Source organism: Coptis chinensis, chromosome 9 (assembly GCF_015680905.1).
Source record: "Coptis chinensis isolate HL-2020 chromosome 9, ASM1568090v1, whole genome shotgun sequence".
NCBI lineage: Eukaryota > Viridiplantae > Streptophyta > Magnoliopsida > Ranunculales > Ranunculaceae > Coptis > Coptis chinensis.
Window position 1 is genome coordinate 1,095,826 of NC_141464.1, and position 15,955 is coordinate 1,111,780.

A 15,955-nucleotide genomic window follows, 5' to 3' on the forward strand; every position below is an offset into this window, starting at 1 on the left:
AATCATCACATCCAGATACGTATTGTTTCAATTAAAATTTTAAAATTTGATGAGGTAAAGATTTTGCTACTAATTACTCGAATGCCTATGTGTGCTCGGAACTCATGGCATGGACAGCCACTGAACCTTGCCCCTTTAACACATTTCATATTTATATATATATGGACTGGTTAGTATCCTGGCCTAAAGCTAGAGAGAAGGTTTTGGTGCTAATAAGTTGGGGAGTTTGACACCTTACACATTAATTTGGGCATTATGTGGAAATCTATAAATACTAGAATTTTCAGGAACAAAGTGATTAATTAATGGTGAAAGAACTTGTGGCCTGCGTTGAGGCTTTCTTGCGGTTTTGGCTACACCAACACCTCATATGTGGAAGAACTACTGATACAGAGACTTGGTCCTCACTTAGCAAGGATTAAAAGTAGTAAAGTCTAATGATGTTTGATCGGTTTTTGATCTTTATGTGGATATTGTTGGATCTCTTGTGTATTTCTAAATACTAGTGTGTGTGCAAAGTGGAGGAGATGAACAAAGGGTGTTCTCTCCACTTTAGTGCATAGTAGATAGTCCCACATTGGTTATCCACCACATCGGGTAGGGTTCGGGATTGGGCTTACTATTGTGGGTAGTGGTTTGACCAAAAGCCTAAACTTGTTTTGCTTTTTTCTTGAGCAGCAAGTTTCAGTGTTCTATTAGGAGTTGGTCTATCTTCCTTATCTATTTAGGAGACCGACCTAACCTCTATAAATAGGACTGTGAGTCCATAAAGGGAATTGACTTTATTAGAAACTCAACTCAGATAAACAGAAACTCAAACTAGTCCTTTTCTTCTTCTCTTCTTCCTGTAGCCGCCAGAGAGAGTTATATTGCTGTTCTAGAGGGTAGTCTGTTCTAGTGCAAAGTCAGACTACTGTTAACCATTGAATCCTGTGAGGAAGACACCACTTTGTTGCCTTCACACACCTTTGGAAAGGGCAAAATCTTTCCTGGCGACGACCTAATCCGCCTTGGTTATTCCGATTCATCTTTGTCCTTGTCTCTTCATTGCTACTGCTGTCTACTGTTCCTTCTGTTCTACTTTAGTTACTGTGTTCATACAATTATTCTAACAATCTTAAGAAAATAAATTCGTAGTAGAACAAAGGAGAGTGTTTTAATACGGCAATCAAAAGATAAGTCTTTTACTTTGAGTTATTGTTTGTGTTATTGGGTTATGACTTTAGAAATTTTCTAATAATTTCGTTTTTGTTAGGGAAACCAATTAAAGATTGAATATTTATTGATCTTTTGTGGTTTATCAAACCCTATATGGTTGTAGACCTTTCTCTTACGTTTGTGGGAGTCAAATATGAGATTTATATCAAGAAAAACGTCAAAGTTTGTCTTTTTGACAGCTGCGTCACTCGTTACGGAAACTGTTGTAACTTTCAGCTCAGAACTTGGTTTTGCAATCTGCTTCTTGTGTTGGATAGCTGATTCAAAGAGCTTTCCAGTGGTATAAGGCTTGATACCCAATCCGTCCTGAGTTAGTTCAGAATTACAGTTCTTTTAAACTATTTTTCTAGAAGGAGAAAAATATGGTAATCCAGTTTTTTAGTCGGTTAGGTATCGTATTCTTTCACTCTTTGCAATTCTTTTTGTTTGATTATATGGTGATATTCTTGCCTTGAGTTGCATGCTAGTTTTTCTTAGGAGGAAAATCCCTAAGCTTAAACTTCTTTGAAAACCTAGTCAACAAATTATACGTGTTTATCACTAAGATATTAATTGGTTTGACTAGAAGTAGTTTGATATCAATTTTCTTTGTACATATGTAGATGTATGTAGATGGTCCAAGAGAGACATTAAGATAGTTAATATCAACCACACTAAAATCTTGGATAGTAATTATAATGTATTCAATGCATAATTGTTTACCTCTATTGAGTGTACGTGTTGTTAGACGATGGTTATAATTGTATTATTGTGAAAATACATGTTAGATGAAGTAACTTGTAGCTTATTTCCAATATAGCATATGTTAAAGTTGTATAACATGTTAGTTTTGGATATTAATCATCGTGGATTTACTTTGAACTTGATCGATGATTGTTTATTAGTAAAAATTTTTCTAGTTTAAGACATTAATGGGTTGAGCCATTAGATGTTGTGGTAGTACTTGAGGTTTTGTTGAAAGGATATCCTATCTTGCTTGATCTCATGTAAGAAGAGGAGGTGGAGTCCTTAGTTGTTTTGCATATTTAGTGGCTAGATTTGCTTAATATCGTATACATTTTGTTGTGAGGAGTACAGTTAAAGTTTACTTTTCCTGAACCTATGATATGATATTAACTATGTTTGGCATGAATGTATTATTTAACATTGACATGAAACTTAACCATGTCATATATTATTAACTAATGAGCATCGTTGTCTATGAGAGAAAATAATATGGGAAACAATCAATATTCTCCTAAACCTAATTTAGTCAAGAAGATGTAAGGTTATGGATTGTCTTCTTAGACAATATCCTCCAGTGACAATTTTAGACAAGGAGATGTAATGTGTGTGGATTGTCTTATTAGGCATTATCTTCCTATGACTATGAATAAATAGCCAATGTGATGTACAAGTACGTAGATTGTCTCACTATGTAAGTTAGAATGTTGAATGATGAAAAGAAGAATGATAATGATATTATTTTGGGTAACACCCTTTTCATCTAATTCTTCTATTCTTTAAAATTTATTTGAATCACTTGTGGATTGCCTTTCATATAGATAGAATGAAGTATGATCCATAATCATAGACTTGAGTAAAGTATATTCTTATTATAAGAGTGCATATTATTGTTGTTGATTCTTTTAGTATTTGTAGCGGTATAATGTGTTTTGCATGTAAGTTTGATTAGGTTCCCATTGAACTGTGGGGGGTGGTGACCCATATGCATAACACTGTTTTACCATAGTTTACCTCACAAGATAATTGGAAAGACACTTAACTACAAAGTATGGAAAGGTCTTGGGCCTATCCAAAAATGCTTCAAAATGTGGGGGGTGTCTTGCCAAGGCTATTGTGAATGAATCTAAAAGAAATATTTTTGAGACCTAGAACTATCTAGTAGATGTTCATTAGTGAAACTCATAATAGTGATGTTTGTTTTAGTTGTCATGCGTGATAACAATCTTATAGATACCACACTATTATTGAATGTCTTATATGCTAATTTTATTTTGAGGACGTGCTTTCTGTAAAATTGGCATAGAGTGGTTGGATGTTCATAATGAACTATGTAAGAGGATCCCATAATTTCTGAACAAGAAATTTGGAAGACTATCAGTGAGTATATCCACCATTCACGGTGATGATGTTCATATGTTTCTTGAGGAAGATTCATTAACCTATAACAAAGTTGTTTGTCTATGAGAAGTGTCCTTTTTGAAGGATATAACTCCTCTAAACTGAACTCTTGTTTTATTGGGGGATCTATAGGTTGAATTGGATCTTCAAGAGAAAACTAAAACGTGATTGTTGTATTGCAAAATACAAGGCTAATAATAATAGCCAAGGGGTTTCAATCAGAGACAAGATTTATACTACTTTGAAACCTTGCTCATGTAACTAGAATTTCTTCTACAGAATTCTAAAGACTCTAGTTGAGTAGTTGTGAGGAACTACAATACCAAGTAGTACTAGGTGATGAGCTGAAGGTATACAATTTAGTTAAATCTTTGTATGAGTTTATTCAAGTGCCTATAAATGGCATGAGCAATTCAACAACATATTGGTGTCATATGGATGTCAAAGTACCGTTGTTAATAAAGGGGTGTACTTTCTTTAGAGTAACGCAAGGCATTTGTTAATCTCTATTTGTTTAGATGATTTAATATCATAAGTGCTAGCATTGAGAATGTGTATAAGATAGAGAAATTCCTATTTGAAACACATAATAGATCGTCATTGGAAATGATAGTTCATTATGTTGTTAAACTCATTAATGTAACTGCTATATTCAGTTGTCAAGATGTTGACGTTTGAATACTGTTGAAGGCCACAGTGTACCTTAAACCAGACCGGCCGGATGGTATAGGGGAATTTCGGGCACTACAGAATTGAATGACTGGTGAATATAGGAATTAAAACTCATGTTGGTCTCATTATATTGTTATAGCACTTAGTAGAAATATTTTTCATTGAAAAATATGGTTATTATGATAGTAAGCATGTGTTAACACCTTTTGTGGCAAATATCCATCTTATGAAAAATAATCTCCTTGTGTTTTCTCATACTAAATATGCCAATATCATTGGTAGCCTATTATTGTACTTGATGGATAATGTATGTGAGACATGACATTGCCTACATTAATGGCATACTGAGCTGATAATCCATTGTGTCCTTATAAGGAACTTTGATGTATATTGTCAGATTATCCAAGTACTATAGCAGAGCCATTGATTATGGACTGATATTTAGTAGATTTCCATCATTGTTGGAAGAATAATATGTTATAAACTGGATCCAGTAATGTTTATGTGTTTACCTTTGGTGGAAATTGAGTGTCTTGGATATCATCCAAGCTAATCGCCTTAGAAAAGTCATGTGATGTTGTTGAGTGGGTTAGCAACCTCTTGGTAAATCTTCCCATTTGCTCTAAACAGCCTCATGATGTGTATATGCTTTGCAATTGTCTCATTGCAATAGCTAAGACATGTTACCCTATGTGAAATGGGAAAAGAATACATGTAAGTTTGAGATATAACTTAATCAAGCAGCTGTTAGAGATTATGTTAGGTTGGACTTAGTTAGGCCACATGTCTGACCACACCACTTTTTGGAGGCAAGTGGTTATACGTCGAGGGGGATGGGACTTATGCCCATATATAGGGCGACACTGATGGCAACCCTACCTATGTGATTGGAGATCCCATGAAGTAGGTTCAAAGGGAAAAACAAGTCACTTCATCGTCTTGCAGTACTATCGTCTTATTTATTTATGAGACGTCCCACCCTATGGCGAGGTGGTACTTAGTATACATTGTATAACTAGAATTGCAGTAAGGATGAGTTCTTTAACTCTTATTGGATTCCATAGCCCATATTTTAATGAGGTGGTGTATTTAAACTGCAATGTACACCTAATGGAAATCCACCTATGTGAATGTAGAACTGGGTTGGTTCTTATGAGTATACGGGTAAGTACTTTAGAGCATTCATGGAACACAGGCAGCGCAAGGGCCAAAAAGCACAACACCGTAGAACATGCATATAATGAAAGAGCAGTGTGGGTGCATGTGATCTATTTTACTATAAGGGAATGTTGGTTCAAAGATTTTTTAATCCACCACTTTCACGTATTATAAGACATGTTACCCTATGACTGGTTCAAGCCCGTAAAACACCAATATTTTATGCATTGTTTTTTCAATTCTCTATGGCATTTAGTTAACCCATTTCTTTTGTAATATCCTATTCCAAAATAGTGGGGGACTATTAGTATTTTGAAATAGTGGGGGATTGTTGGAATCTCTTGTGTATTTCTAAATACTAGCGTGTGTGTGCAAAGTGGAGGAGATGAACAAAGGGTGTTCTCTCTACTTTAGTGCATAGTAGCTAGTCCCACATTGGTTATCCACCACATCGGGTAGGGTTTGGGCTTACTGTTGTGGGTAGTGGTTTGACCAATAGCCTAAACTTGTTTTGCTTTTTTCTTGAGCAGCAAGTTTTGGTGTTCTATTAGGAGTTGGTCTCTCTTCCTTATCTGTTTAGGAGACCGACCTAACCTCTATAAATAGGACTGTGAGTCCATAGAGGGAATTTACTTTATTAGAAACTCAACTCAGATGACTGGTTCAAGCCCGTAAAGCACCAGTATTTTATGCATTGTTTTTTCGATTCTCTCTGACATTTAGTTAACCCATTTCTTTTGTAATATCCTATTCTAAAATAGTGGGGGACCATTAGTATTTTGAAATAGTGGGGGATTGTTGGAATCTCTTGTGTATTTCTAAATACTAGTGTGTGTGTGTGTAAAGTGGAGGAGATGAACAAAGGTGTTCTCTCCACTTTAGTGCATAGTAGATAGTCCCACATTGGTTATCCACCACATCGGGTAGGGTTTGGGCATGGGCTTGGGCTTACTGTTGTGGGTAGTGGTTTGACCAATAACATAAACTTGTTTTGCTTTTTTCTTGAGCAGCAAGTTTCGGTGTTCTATTAGGAGTTGGTCTCTCTTCCTTATCTGTTTAGGAGGCCGACCTAACCTCTATAAATAGGACTATGAGTCCATAGAGGGAATTGACTTTATTAGAAACTCAAACCAGTCTTTTTCTTCTTCTCTTCTTCCTGTAGCTGCCAGAGAGAGTTATATTGCTGTTCTAGAGGGTAGTCTGTTCTAGTGCAAAGTCAAACTGCTGTTAACCATTGAATCCTATGAGGAAGACACCACTGCTGCCTTTCTGCACCACTGGAAGGGGCAAAATCTTTCCTTAAGGACAGCCTAATCCGTGCCTTGGTTATTCCCAGTTACTGCTGTCCTTGTCTCTTCATTGCTACTGCTGTCTACTGTTCCTTCTGTTCTACTTTAGTTACTGTGTTCATACAATTATTCTAACAAATATGTGACTCTTTGGTGAGTTTCTTTTATCCTCTTGACGCATCAGTAAGTAAAGTCAGTAGCATTTGTCTATCTTTTTTGGTGGCCTTCTCTCGCTAATGCGGTCTCTGGTGGCATTGCTTCTATGAAGCTTCTCTTACTGAAAATAAAATTCAAATCTTCTGTTTTCAGAAACCATTATAGGCTTTTTCTTGAAGGAGTGCAACATGACAATTTCAGCTAGCTCTATTATTATTGATTCGGGGAATACCAGAATCGGACGTCAAATTAGCAAGCATACCAGTTTTGGCCCTTGAAAATGTTGACCACTAATTTATTCCACTGTAGGACGTTGGGCCCACTTGCTGATGTCAGCATTTTTTTTTACTGTGATGCCTTTCTGTTGATAATACCGTTTTACCCATTTTACCAACAGGTATAATTAACTGTTGAACCTTTTCTTATTAAGACTTCATCTTCTTCTCTCTCTAGCCATCATCTTCTGTACTTGGTTAGAAAAGAGGACTTTATCTTCATCTCCCTCTTCCACGCATTCCAATCCAATGAAGTTCATTTCAGTTCCCTCTCTTTTCCCTATAGTTCGCACCAAATTGTCTATATATTTATCTCCCTTATCTCTAATTATTTTCCCACACATCTGTTCTTGGAGAATCAGAACAGTTACCCCATCTTTTCCTTGCCAATTCCCTATAGTGCCTTATGTTTCTTTCCCACAAAAATGTTGTTGGAGCAGGGTAAAGAGAATCATTTGAAGGAGAAACAATTTCTTTGTGTTCCTGGTAATTTTCAATCATTTGAAGGTGTTGATAACAAGTTTTAAGTTTTCAATTTGATAATGAAGTTTGAGTAAATAATGTTTTTGGTTTTGATTATCATGTTTGGCCCCCAATCATGTTTTAGCTTTGGATGTGTGAGAAGACTAGTACATATTTTAGTATATCACTTAATAAATCTCGTAGCTTTGGTATTAGACATCACCTGATCTCTCCTACTGATGTACTCAGAGGTGTTAGTATGCAAAAAAAGAGAAAAGATTTGTCAGCATATATAGGTTTTCACAATCCTTGACACAGTTCTGGTAACATCCCCATTGTTGTGCACATCGTATATAGGTTTTCACAATCTTTGATGGTGTCGTTATCAGCTTATATCATGTTGTGCACAAGTTGCCTACAAACAAGTTAATAATTGTAAATTAAAAAGTTGTTCCGTGTAAAATATATATGTAGATGTTGTTGGACTGTACTGTTTATTGTCTAAAATAGGTTGTACAATATAGTCTCCTATTGTCAGTGTTCATGAGACTGTTCAATTCAGTTTCATTATATGGCTTATATGGTATCTAATAATGGAAGTATAGTGTAGTATTGATCGATCGCTTGTTTCTTTTTATTCGGTACCAACAATTTGATTTATCTCGGATTTCTGTGCAGAATTTGATGATTTTCGCAAAGAGAAGAGTTCTGTGAGGGATTTTTATAAAAGGGAGAAGGCGAACAAGTGGTGGAGATGGAATGTAGAGTGTGGAACTTTTGATGAATACTGGATAGTAGGCAAGAGTTCTGTAGCACTAGTGGCTTATGTGAATAGTCATAGTTTTAAGCATTTCTTGAAATGGCATCCCCAGTCACCAAAGTGTCGAGGTATAGATACTTTGGCTCATTTGTGGGAGATTTTCATTGTGACGGTGAATAAGCTGTACAACTTCAAGCTAGATATGAAGGCGGTGGTTACTAAAGAATTCTGCAAGCTGGTTGTGGAGATATATTTGTTGAGGTCCTAGGGATTTGATGTGAATTTCATGGCGAAATATCTATGGGAAATGATATGCGATTGTGAGGAAGTTTTTGATGGGTACATATTTTGTGTAGAGAGGAACCTTCGGAGCCTAAATGTATCTTCTTTTGAGTTCGTTGTTTGGTCTGGCAAGATCGAAAGTAAGCACAAGTCTCTGACATTAGAGATGTTGCGGTGCCTACAAGTTTTAACAGAGTGTCTGTTGGGTAAATGTCCTGTCGGTTGTTTTGGATCAGAAGCAGATTCTGTTAGATTTGAGTTATCTTGTGTGGCCCGAAATGTCAGAATGGCATTGACAATGGAGTTTCTTCGTTCCCCAGATTATGTTTCGGCGTTTGAATTTCTTGGTGATTTCGATAGTCCAGAAGAATTTTCATTCTCTGCACCCCGTCTAGAGTGTATACCACAACTATATCTCCCACCACCCCTGCTGGAAAGATGGTAATTTTTATGCCCTTGTGACATTACAAAGTCGCGTCGTATAGGTTCAATATTATGTGTTGTTGTAATTTGCACTTGGTTGTAATTGTTATAATTTATTGTTAATTCTTGCAGTCGATGAAAAGAAAATATTATGAGACTGATTCAGAGATGAGTATTGCTGAGGAGATTGAATTTGATACTTTTTTGCTTTCGAAAAGACCAAGACTAGGAAGTGTGCAAGGCGTTTGGTATCCTGTGAAGCCAAAGGAGACGTGCATAAGTTATGTTCTCCCCTGTGGAACAGTGGAAGTGGAGTTGTATGATGAGTTTGAAGTTTAAAAAGATGGTTGACGTCGTAAGCGAAGTTTACGTTTAATGTTTTGGTAATCCGCGTGTTGTAATGTAATTACTGTCATTATATAATCAGAATGCTAGTATAGTGTTGTAGGTTATCTATTTTATGTCATACTAGTAAACATTGTTGAATTATGTGCATATGACAACCTAGTTTTGTGTTGTTGAAAGGACCAATTTTGATCAGAGCGTTCATGTTTAAACAACAATTTAATGTTGAAAGCACTGCTTGTCTTTTTCTTTTTTTTTTATTTTGTACTCAAATTTTTGAATTTGCAAATTAATACATATCGAGGATATTGTTCCATTGAAGAAAGAAGAAACATAAACCACAAATTACCACGTAGCAATTTTAAAAGGGAAAATGGAAAACAAACAATTGATCTATACCTTTAATGAAACTTTAATGAGTTGATGTAGAAGAGGTCCGATAATCTTCGATTTCCTCAGCTGAATTGAGTGAATTTTTTTGAATAAACTCATCGTCACTGCCAAAACAACAACAATTGTCACTGTCACCCTCGTGGAGTGAATCAGAGTATGTCGATTCTGGTGAAACAAACAAACAAAAGCCAAATTTCAGATTGTAGTTACGTACTCGTATTAGGGGAATGACATTCGAACCGAAGAGCTCGAGCTTCATGTGTTGGATGGTTTGTACGCAAGACACCCCAAACGAATTTTCATTTGTTTTTTTTGCAGGTATATACCGGTATCGGTACCAACCCCCTTTTAAATGGACCCTGCTCTTAAACAGACTAGTCCGTTTAGGGACATGAGTCTTGAACAGCTTATATAGTGTTGGTAATAGCTTATATAGTGTCTTTACAACCTTATGTAATTTATGCTTATTAAATTTATAATTTATGCTTACATAAGACACTATGTAAGCTCTGAACGGCATAATATTAGCTAAGCAAGACACTATAGAACATGTTTGTAAACGGACGTCCGTTTAAAAGTCGGGATATTAAACTAATATAAGTTCGGATTGAGAATGGGCCTTCCCTGTGTAAATGGGCCATCCTATAGTTATTAGGGCTCCATTGTTTTTAAGCCGATCTCAGACCATATAAAACCAACCTCAGACCTAACAGCCTCAGATCTCATTTACTAAATTTTGGTGTAAATTCATATAGTAGGGAGAGAAGAATTCGGTAAAAACAAAGCTTTGGTCCTAAGGTTGCTATTGATTAAGGCAGTGGCTATTTATAACCTCTCCCAATCTCTCCTCCAAACTGTTCTCACAATCTAAGAGTGATTTACATAGCCTCAATCTTCCTCCTTCACTCTTCCCTCCCTCCTTCCTTCTCAAGCAAACCCAACTCTCTCTCTCCCCACCACAAACTCATCTCTCCTTCTCTCTTCTACACCTCCGCTCACGCCCCCACTGCCTTGCAGTTATCTAGTAAATTTATGACGGCTATTGCAACATTATGTCGTGTATGACACAAGCGTCAAGAAAATATAATAAATTTATGACGGCTATTACAACATTATGTCGTGTATGACACAAGCGTCAAAAAAATATAATAATTTTATGACGGCTATTGCAATATTATGTCGTGTATGATACAAGTGTCAAGAAAATATGATAGTGTTTCCTAAAACAGTCAAATTAGTAATAAAATAAACCGTCAACCTTCTCACAATTTTTTGGGCACTAGTTAGGTTGGACCATCTTGGCTTTCAATTAAACCCAATTAAACCGTCAACAACTTAACCGAAAAAAAGAATACCAAAATCAACGGACTCCTCACTAAGAATTGAACCTCCTCACTTATGGAAACAACTTTATCAAAAAAAAAAAAAAAACTTATCGTATAAAAAAAAAAAACTTATTGAAACACAAACAGCAATAATGAGAAATCCAAGTTCCCCTCGCGATGAAAATTCTCCCGCTCACCCCAATTATTTTTCCCTCTCGCCGGATATTAAGGGATTGATATATATCTTTCTTCCCCTTCCATTGTAAACCCTAACAGTTGCGCCCTTTTTTTTTCTTCGTCTCATTGGTTTCTCGCACACTCACTTCTTCACTTCTTAGCTGCGCTTAAACTTGTTTGAGAAGGGATCAGTCTGATTACAACTACAACAAAGGTTTCTGAAATCTAAAAGTAAGTATTTTTTTTGTTTATCTCTTTTTTCTTGTTTAAATTGTTTGTAGAAATATTTGTTATTGCATTTGAATTTTTTGTTTTCAATGAGAACCTTAGTTTGAGGTTCAAATCATCTGAAAAAATGCAACAGTATTATGTTATTTGGGTTTCTAGTTGTTCATTGTAATATGGATCCTGAACAGTGAACACGTACTGTTCTAGTTTGCTTGTTATTAATTACTACGTCCCCATCTACTTATATGTTTCATCAACATTCAAGGTCTTGTGAACTATTGCTAAGAATGAAGATTGAATATGTTTAGACATACATATGGAAAGGTAGTGTGCTTGTCGTCCATTTGATCTTTTTCATGGTTGACTACTCTTATTCTTTTATGTAGATTATTAAAAACCTAACAAACTAGTAAATGAAATAAGACAGGAAGTGAAAATATGAAAGGGCAGACAGGCTCACTGATTGGACAGTGGTACTGGAATGATAGTAAGCATCCCTTCTTCTCTTTCCGATTGGTGTACTAAAAGTGCTTTATTTCATATGTATTGTATATCACACATCCCATTCTGTTCATCTAGTCCTAATTTCATTCTAACTGAGCTAGCTCGTGGCTTATTCTTCAGTGACATGATCTTCCCTTGGGTGACTTTTTTGCCTATTGATTGACTCCCCTGCATTGAAGTTGATTAGCTTTATGCTTAGCTACATTTTCTCTTCTCGATAGCGAGATAGTGAAGAAAGAAGGGCGGTCTCCATCCTTTTCATCATAAGTAAGTAAGTGCCGAGAGCTTGCTTGCTATTGAGCTACTGTAAGATTCGTTCCTCTCGAAAAAAAAAGAAAGATTATCCGTTATCTATGAAATTCTGTTATTAGCTTATTCAAAGGTTATTCTCCCTTCTCAAGGAAGTGAGCCACTCATCGAGCCGGATTCTAATTTTTGTGCGGTGCAAAAGCACGCGTGAGACTGCGATGTGAAATCTTTGGTTTGCCTATCATTGTCCATTAAGTGTTGACTCCGCTAAGCAAGAGGATTATTCAAGTACTAACCGATGACCAAGGACTACTCGCTTTTATCCACTCTACGATATTGGTGACTGTTGAGAGAATAGCAGCAGGAGAAAGAAAAAAAGAAGTAGAGTTAGGTTTTGTTTGTTTGTGTAAGCATCTCCTTTGGACCCTCGGTCGATTCGTCTGCTCATTCAGCGTATGATTCTTATCCAATTGCTTTTTATGATAAGTCTTATGAAACAGGAGATAGGCATTCGGAATCGTTACTTGGCTTGGGGCTGATGAGGATGAGTTACTTCGGGCTCTTGAGGAAGAGGAATCCGTTGTTTCGGGATAAACTCGATATGTTAGTTCGGCTGATGCTTCAGGCCTCTTCAGCCGGTTCAGATTGAGAGGGAAATATCACTCTTAAATGCTGCCGTAATCTTATATTATATACGATAGAGCACCACCGGATAAGATGGTTTGTATTTGCTTTTTCAACTTTCTTGCCTTATTATTATGGGAGTACAATGTTATCTCTTTGTAAGTGGTCTTGTTATATGTTTATTATTATTTTTTTTAGTAGTGATGTGAGAAGGTTACACTCATAAATCTTACATCCATATCATGAATAGCCGCTTTGATGTTCAAGAAGTACCATGCATGGTGCTCTTTCTTTGAATCATGGTCCTATCTCAATTGTTGTTTTGAATCATGCTTTATGGTACTATTATAACATTTATGAGGAAACACATATTTAGCGCACTTTACATCTTATAACCTTGTTATACATGAAAGATCAGGGGCATTTTTTGTTTAGTTTTAGAACTATAAATGTGCATAAATCAACATTTTTTTTTCCTTATTTTTTGCTTTCATCATACTTGTATGAAGTTCACAAGGTATTCAATTTCTTCTGTATGCTATATATGTCAATGCCTTTATATCCCGTTATGTATGTGCTTGTCATGCAAATTTTTGCAAGCATGGCATCATGTATATACACAATACACACTGATTCACTCCTCTTGTTGCGTGTTTTAGGTAATGATCGAGGAGAGCCTAGGGAATCCCAAGCTTCGAGGAGTTCAGCTCCTCCAAAGATCTTACCCATTGAAACGCCAGCAATATCTTTGGATGAACTGAAGAGGTTGACTTCTAACTTTGGGACAAAGGCTTTAGTTGGAGAAGGGTCTTATGGTCGAGTTTTCTCTGTGACCCTAAGTACTGGTGAGTCTGCAGGTGTAAAGAAGCTAGATCCCGGTAACACACAAGAGCCAGATTCTGATTTTGCCACTTAGGTGACTTGAGTAATAAAATGAAATATGTATAGCTCTCTCAAGGGGCGATATGAGGTTTAAGCCCCGATTCATTGTCTTGACTTTAAAATTTGTTGGCTACAGAGTTATCAATTGTTTCTAGACTAAAGCATGAGCATTTTGTGGAATTGTTGGAGCTCTTGTTTGGAGGCAAACAATAGAATTTTGATATATCAAGATGCAACGACGGCTCTTTACATGACATTCTACATGGTATATCTAATGCATTCCCTATCAGTTGGACTTATTAGCTCTATCGATCATATATGTGATGACTTACTATTTTTGTTCTCATTTTCATCTCTTGGAACTTAAATTACTAAGTCACTAATTTCTTTATGTAGGAAGGAAGGGAGTACGTGGGCTTGACTGCCCCGTTCTCATTTGGAACCAAAGAGTCAAGATTGCTTATGGCGCAGCAAAAGGGCTCGAGTGTCTTCATGAAAAGGTCCAGCCCTCTATAGTACATCGGAATGTTAGATCAAGCAATGTTCTTGTCTTTGATGAACTTTTGTCAAAGATAGCAGATTTCAATTTGACAAATCAGTCCCCTGATACAGCAGCTCATCTGCATTCGACTAGAATATTGGGAACTTTCGGATATCATGCTCCAGAGTAAGTTTATGAATATCTTATCATCTTGGTTCCCCCTTTAATTTTCTTGTGATATGTTTTTTTAGCTTTCTTTTGTTTCGCTTTTAGCTCTCCATATTCACATCTGATATTAATGGCTCTCTACTTTGGGTTCTGAACCTGTTACTGGGTTTAATAAAATCTATGAATACATTCCATGACGTATGTTCATACTGAATGTCATTTATTTGCTCTGAATGTTATATTGTTCTTTCTTGATTCAGGTATGCTATGACCGGACAATTGACTCAAAAAAGTGATGTCTACAGTTTTGGCATTGTTCTTCTAGAGCTTTTGATAGGGAGAAAGCCAGTAGATCATACAATGCCTAAGGGACAACAAAGTCTTGTTACTTGGGTGTGTGAATATGCTTTTTTCTTCAAGGGTATATTAGTTTATGATGGTAGTTGTTCTAACAGCTACTGTAATCTTTAACTGCTTTCTATGATAATTAGGCGACTCCGAGGTTGAGTGAAGATAAAGTAAAGCAATGTATAGATCCCAAGCTAAATAATGACTTCCCGCCGAAGGCTATGGCGAAGGTTTCTTTCCCACTTCCCTTAATACTTGAATTCCAAACAATGAACTAGGCTTTCTTCATTCTACATTTCTAGTATAGTTGGAATCTAATCTTTCTATTGTAATATTTCAATTGGCAGCAGTGGCACCTTTGTGCGTTCAATATGAAGCAGACTTTTGTGGAATTGTTGGGCTACTGTTTGGAGGCAAACAATCGAATTTTGATATATCAGTATGAAACGAAGGGTTCTTTACATGACATTCTACATGGTATATCTAATGCGTTCCCTATCAGTTGGACTTATTAGCTCTACTGATCATATATGTGACAACTTACTATTTTTGTTCTCATTTTCATCTCTTGGAACTTAAATTGCTAAGTCACTAATTTCTTTATGTAGGAAGGGAGTACAGGGGGCTACACCAGGCCCTGTTCTCAGCTGGAACCAAAGAGTCAACCTTTCACATCACTTCTCACATGTTAAGTCACTAATTCATGTTGAGTGACCTTCTCACATCACTCCGTTTCTTATATACTTTTTTTTTGCTTGGTAATTTTTTACGTTCTTTCCTTTGCATATTAGGCAAAGGGTTATTTGTGTATACAAATCAGATATCCTACAGTGGTGTACGTTTGGGGCTTAACCAACATGATTCTCTGTCATAGTAGCGTTGATCGTATCTCTTTCATTTAGTAGTTATATGATTATATTACGTTGGAGGCGAAGACGGGAAGATGAGAGAAGAGGGGGGTACGGTCAGACATAAAGTAAGGGTTATTTAGGGGTACGGACAGACACATGGGAGAGTGACACGTATGAAGTGGTTTTTTGTGAGAGTGTTGAATAGTGACCTCAAGAGTTCGCTCACGCTCACGGATTATAATTTCATGACGCTTGTGTCATACACAACATAATATTGCAATAGCCGTCATAAAAATATTACTAAAACACCTATCTTGACGGTTTTTAACAAAGCCGTCATGATAGATAAAAAAGAAGCGTCATAATATGTCAATTTTTTAGTAGTGATTTTTAGTTTACTTATTAAACAGACTAACACATTCTTCTTCATATTGTTTTTTAGGTTATAAGTGAGATAGCATGGTAGCTCAATTAAGTTTGTTTGAGATGGATCGGTTTATAAGCAATTTGTTAGATTAGTTATGTAAATTGCATTATTGTTGGATTATGACTTGATTTTGA

General features: G+C 36.2%; 1 pseudogene across 1 annotated transcript; it reads left to right on the forward strand.

Moving 5' to 3' along the window:
- Positions 1-13,265: 13,265 nt before the first annotated feature.
- LOC147474339 (protein CYTOSOLIC ABA RECEPTOR KINASE 4-like) lies at positions 13,266-15,256 on the forward strand (annotated as a pseudogene). Its single transcript, XR_015208383.1, has 7 exons — positions 13,266-13,580; positions 13,685-13,811; positions 13,943-14,213; positions 14,456-14,588; positions 14,687-14,773; positions 14,891-15,020; positions 15,152-15,256. The product of XR_015208383.1 is annotated as a protein CYTOSOLIC ABA RECEPTOR KINASE 4-like (transcript).
- Positions 15,257-15,955: the final 699 nt, after the last annotated feature.